At 38.6% G+C, this 6,000-nt stretch overlaps 1 protein-coding gene across 1 annotated transcript in view; it reads right to left on the bottom strand.

The window, feature by feature from the left end:
* Window positions 1-4,846: 4,846 nt before the first annotated feature.
* LIN7A (lin-7 homolog A, crumbs cell polarity complex component) overlaps window positions 4,847-6,000 on the bottom strand; it is a 45,815-nt gene continuing 44,661 nt past the window's right edge. Inside the window, exon 6 of the mRNA XM_061637803.1 lies at window positions 4,847-5,639. The gene's annotated coding sequence lies outside the window, so the exon portion shown is untranslated. The remainder of the gene's footprint in view (window positions 5,640-6,000) is intronic.

Raw genomic sequence — 6,000 nt, 5'->3', positions numbered from 1 at the left:
TTCCCCCCATTGTTATGCCACGGATACGTATTTCTAAAGAAGATTAAGGCAGGGCATGTCTACATTACAAACATAATTTGAAGACAGTTTAGTCATCACTGTTTCTTCCACAATCACCCATGGGATCTGTAGTTTTTGGCCAGTGCTGTGAATTCTGTATTTTTTTTTTTAAAGTGCAATTTATGTCCCCTGGTTGGGAGCCATGACAACAAAACAGGTTTGAAAATTTATGAAAAAAGAAATGGACTGCCTTCAAGTCGATCACGACTTATGGTTTTCATGGTAAGCGGTATTCAGAGGGGGTTTACCATTGCCTTCCTCTCAAGCTGAGAGGCAGTGACTGGCCCAGGGTCACCCAGTGAGCTTCATGGCTGTGCGGGGATTCGAACCCTGGTCTCCCAGGTCGTAGTCCAGCACCTTAACTACTAGCAAAGATCTATATTGGAAACACTTTTCATACCAATGTATACTGTGCATAACAATCTATATTGTGGATTCTGGTAACAGAAGTAATATTGCCTTTTGGGGTAGTTTTTAGACATCCCAACCTTTTTGCACTAGCTCCTGTCTTGTCAATTCCTGCATAAATTTAGCCTGGCAATTCCATTACCAACATATCAGTGATTTTTTGGAAGCTGCCATGACATTTTTTAAAAACTCTTAAAGGAGGCATATAAATATTGTAAAGAAATAAAAATGTTGTGTTGTATATACAGCTATCAGAGCTAGGGATGGCTAGCAATATGCACAGCAGCTTGTGCCCTTCAGTCATTTAAGATTAACAAAAGAGAAGGTTGCCAAGCATGCCTCCTTTGTCATCATGAGGATTTGGACATAGAAAGTGAACTAGAGAGAGAAATAAAATATCACTTAAAAAACCCTTTTGTCTATTTTGTGACAACATGCCACTCCAGCAATAGTGATCTGAGCTCAAAAATATAGAATGAGTATATACATATTCTTACAAGTACCAAAAAGTTACAAGACACACATCCAAAGTTACACAAGTGCTCTTTCCTTCTGCAAGAGCCTCTAATGCTCTAGTCTCTCCCTTGTAGCAATTCTCATCCTCTTCCTTCCTTCCTTCCCTCCCAGTGGGGTCCTATGATCTCAAAGGACCCCATGCCTGCAAATGCCATCCTACAATTCACCTTGTAAAGATGCAAGCCAATGGCTTCTGAATCTATTTGCATTTACTTTTTAAAAACTGTCAACTGCAACATATGTCTCTATAGCCACAGTTTGGACACTTCAGTATGTCATCAGCTCATTATTTAAGAGTAAACCGGAAGAAACAAGTATTCTGCGTAAATAATTTATTCAACTATAAGATCCAAATTATGTTGATATTCACTACTGAAACATGAGTGACATTTCATTTTATGATATTTTATGCACTGCCATTTTATCAAAATCTTTATTTTCTGGTGGAGTTTGACGTCACAGTATGCTTACTATATAACAACATTTTACAGGGCAGACTATAATTGAGTTTTGTATTAACATAATACAGTGTGTGTGGGTGGTGAAAATAGCTTCTATACACTCAATACTGACATATACCCTTAAATAATATAATTTAAAAGTTAGATATTTCATAAGACACATCACATTTAGTAAGCACAGCAAACTAAAACCTAAAACCAAAATTCCACGCATAAGGTTGGATGACACAGGGGCATAACTCCATTGTCCTGGTTCCAGACGTCACTGAAACAATCCTAAACACAATTTCACAAATTTTTGTTTAGTCTCATATTTTCATAAAAACTTGATCCTAAATCTTATGTCTTCTGGGGTCAAAGAGCTGTGGCTATAATTTAATTTGGTCTTGAACACAACTTTCATAATATTTACAGAAAGTTTGCAGAAAGCATTGTTTGACTTCCCATGAGAGAAAAGGCAAGTTCCTGCATGTGAGTTCATTCATCAGAGCCCCACTGAGCACTGGGCATATTTGTATGGCAGTTCTTCTTTAAGCAGGTATTTTATATCCAGAATGATTCTTGAATCAACTTTATTTCTAAGGAAAATAAACACTCTTAGCAGTCTTTCAACATGACTATTATTTAAATGGTTCTGAAACTACATGTAAATTTTATTTGACATTTTAATTTGATTATTTTCAAGTTCTAAACTGTCACCTAAACTGATTTAGATGGAAGTGCACACATTATAAATTACCCTGATGTTGGTGCAGCAGGTGCTGGCACATCTTTTTATATTTTTGGGTCTCAGAGAGGCTTGCTATGATGATGGCATTTGAAATTAGTGCTGGAGAACTTGCTTTGCATGCATAAGGTCCAATAAATCCCTGGCACTGCCAATTAAAGAATATTTGGTATCAAGGCCGGGAAAGAATCCTGCATGAGACCTAAGGGGGGGTTCCATCAGGGTTCACAGAAAAAGGTATGGGCAGACTGACTTTATGTCTAAGGCATGGGGATGAAAAATCCTTCCCTGACTACCTATCACCAGAGTGAAGCCTGTGCTACACATGCTGTAGAATGAGGTGGTATAATCCTGAGCTGGTAGATCGGACTGTATAGCTTCAGGCTAAAAATAGACGATCTCATTTTTGACTGCTGCTTCATGGTTTTTTTTCCTTAAAACTTCTTGGAAGAAAAAAAACCTCCACGGTGTAATAAAAAATCTGCTCTGTTAGGTGTCTGTTTGAAGGGAATTGCAGGGGGGCATTCAAAAATATGTTGTATCACCTACAGCTTGAGGGGCAGAAATGACCCCAAACATTTTGTCATCTGATGTGAAGAACAAGGTGATCCCCTCTCCCTATTGCACAAAGAAGCCAATTGGACTGGTTGTTGAATCTTACTTCAGTACTGGTGATGGGACAGCATCTTCCACCACACCTGATCGCAGCAGGCTAGCGTAGAGGGTGCAGGGCAAGCCACATGGCCAAACAGTTCTGTCCTTCAAGAGTATGTCACAATTTCCCAATATCTGCTACCTAAGGCAGCCACCTCACTCTGCCCAGTAGTAGGGCCAGCTGGGAGCCAAACTACAACAGATGACATTCATGTAATTAGCAATTTTGGAAATGGCTTTTTAAAAGTTGCAGACATGGACTGGAACCCTGGCATGGGGTTGCAGGGGACTTTAATCTAGTGCCAATGGAAACTTTTCTTCCAATGTAAACAGCAGGCACAGGGTTCCAATTCAAATTGGGAATGCAGACAGTGGCAAAGGGTTAAAGCCCCTTACCCTTCTTGCCAGGGTCCCAATCTGGATTGACCTCATTCTACTTCATTTGTAAATCAGTTTTATGTTGTAATGTTTCAGAAAAAGCTAGTATTATCTTAGCAATCATTTGTGCCTCTTTGGGGAGGCCTGCCTCCCACTATGGTCTAATAATAATACTGATAAAGTATAACACTTTCAAGTGTTCATTGTGCTTCACATGAACTATCTAGTTGTAATCCTTACAACAACCCTGTAAGGCAAATCAGTATTATTATCCCCCAAACTGTAGATGAAGGGACTGAGAGAGACTGATTACCTAAGGCCACCTAGTAAGTTCATAGCAAAAACTGGAGATTTGTAGCTCAGTCTCTTAGCCACTTTTCTAGACTAGCTCTCAACTAAGTGATTTGGAATATTAAACCTAACAACAAAAATGAAATAAAGAATATATTTGAAAAAATACAGAAAATACTGATACCCTGTTATATCTATTTTTTCCAAATGCAGGTTCGTCTCATTAACATTATCTCAAAACATTTGCAATACAGTAGGGGCCCGCTTTTTGGCGTTCCACTTCTTGGCATTCCACTAATGCAGCGGTTTTCAATTACAGTAGGGCCCCACTCATCCGGTGCTTGTTCCGCTTTTTCGGCATTCTTCGGGCATCGGGCGCCATTTTATTGTCGGTGTTCCACTTTTTGGCACTTTTCGGCGGGGGTCTGGAACCTAACCCACTGTATGAGTGGGCCCCTACTGTATACAGTAAGTACAGATCCTACTTCTGGAACACGTACATTTTGACGAATATATGTGTGTGGATGTGGATGTATAATATATATATATTTATTATATTATATCATATATATCTTATAAATATACTGTATACTCCATTATAGATTTCTGGATAATTATATATAGTAGATATACTAGCAATATCTATATTTAAAAATACAGTTCAAGGGTCCTCTAGTCTTACTACTAACAAAAGACAGAATTAAACCTGCTCAATAGAATATATGAATACACCAAGAGTAAAAATGCATTTACCAATAAAATTCTGTATAAATTAGGGCTGTCAATTAATTAAGGAAAGTTTAGTTGGTTAATCAATTGATCAAATCTGCATAAATTTTGCATATGGCGCATAGTGCAACACTATACATGTCTACATGGAAGTAAGCTCCATTGTGTTCAGTGGGACTTACTCCCAGGTACATGGTTACAGTCCTATGCCCGCTTACCCGGGCCTTACTCCTGAGTAGACATGTATAGCACTGCACTATAAGGCTCCATAGTTCCATATAGGTTCACAATTATAGTTGAGGGGGAGGATCCTCTGTTGTTTATAGGTGATTCAAGTATGTGGTGCAGCAGTTACAATCTCAGAAGAGCCACTCCTTCCTATCATGGTGAGAAGGAGGAATACCCCTTCTAAGAAGGAACCTATGAATTTATAAGCACCTGCATTAAAAATAATTAACAATTCAAAAACAAAACAAAAGTAAACCAGGAGCATATTTTTCATCAAGTAAAAATATTCAGATTTATATCCAAGTGATTAACCAATTCAACACTGCAGCCCTAGTATAAATATTGTAAAATAACTTCCAGGAAGAAGAAAGTAGAGAACTATTACAAATTGGATTTCAGATTAAAACAGCTGTACAAGATTGTGATGTGAAGATGTTATGCAAGATGTACAAGTGGCAAGACTTTTATAACTGATGCAATTTTCCCTCATATTGTTACATCTTGAACACGGTCCTCAATCCAGATAAGGAGTTTTGTACATGAAAGCTGGCTCCCTCCCATGTATCACTTACTGGATAAGGAACCGTGGACATAAAAGGGATGGCATCTAAATGTGAATGTGTCTATCCATACTGCATTGCTTTCAGTGTGCAGTCTAGAGCACTTTCCCATCTACAATCTGAATCAACTCGTTCTGATTCTACATAAATACCTTTTAAAAGCATGACTTGAGCTAGATCTGGGCCACGAATGCTGGACAGTCTTCACTCTCAGCAGTGGTTCATCTTGCATCCATCTAACAAATTCACATTGAAGTGTTGTAAAGACAGCAGGACTGGATTGCACACACATTCATTCATTCAGAAGATATTAAAACACTCAATTTCACAGAGTGTTCGTTTTCTGGTTTTTTAAAAACAACTTTTTCTTTTTTAAAAACCTTACCATACAACAGGAGTAGAGTCTAAGAAACCTTTCATCTTAGGACTTCAGTAGACTGAAAAACCTCACTGGAAGGATTTATTATGTTGGCTTGCCAAACACGTCTGGCAATCTTTCAGAGTTTGCTGGTGACTGCAGGTGTATTGTCATTGCTGCTGCTCTTTTACTGCATGTTGACATACGAAACACAGCTTTGCTGCTAAATTGCTGAATTCTTGATTTAGAATTTCTTCCTTGAGAACAATCTACAATTGAACGACAACAACAACAGAAACCTTAAGGAATTAACCAACATGACTCCCTTCTGTTGATTTCTGCACTACCCTTTTTTATCTACAGTCTTATCTTACAGCTGCTAGGGAGTCACTACACTAGTATTTTGCCAGCATTAAATAGCCTGGGGCCATTAATAGCCCCAGCTTCAATAAAGTGAGACCATTAATAGCTTCCCTAGCAGCTTGGTATCTTAAGGGCCATTCAGTTGGTCCAGCAGTTGAATGTTAAATGCAGTTTGCTCTTTTTGCTATGTATTTGAATCAGTAGTAACGAAGTGGTGGGGTGGCTCCAGTTGGTTGCATTGCTGCTGCTTCCTGAAGGTAGAGGGGG

The sequence above is a fragment of the Rhineura floridana genome, chromosome 8, assembly GCF_030035675.1.
Source record: "Rhineura floridana isolate rRhiFlo1 chromosome 8, rRhiFlo1.hap2, whole genome shotgun sequence".
NCBI classification, from domain to species: domain Eukaryota; kingdom Metazoa; phylum Chordata; class Lepidosauria; order Squamata; family Rhineuridae; genus Rhineura; species Rhineura floridana.
The sequence above is the reverse complement of the archived record's forward strand: the minus strand, read 5'-3'. Positions and strand labels throughout refer to the sequence as shown.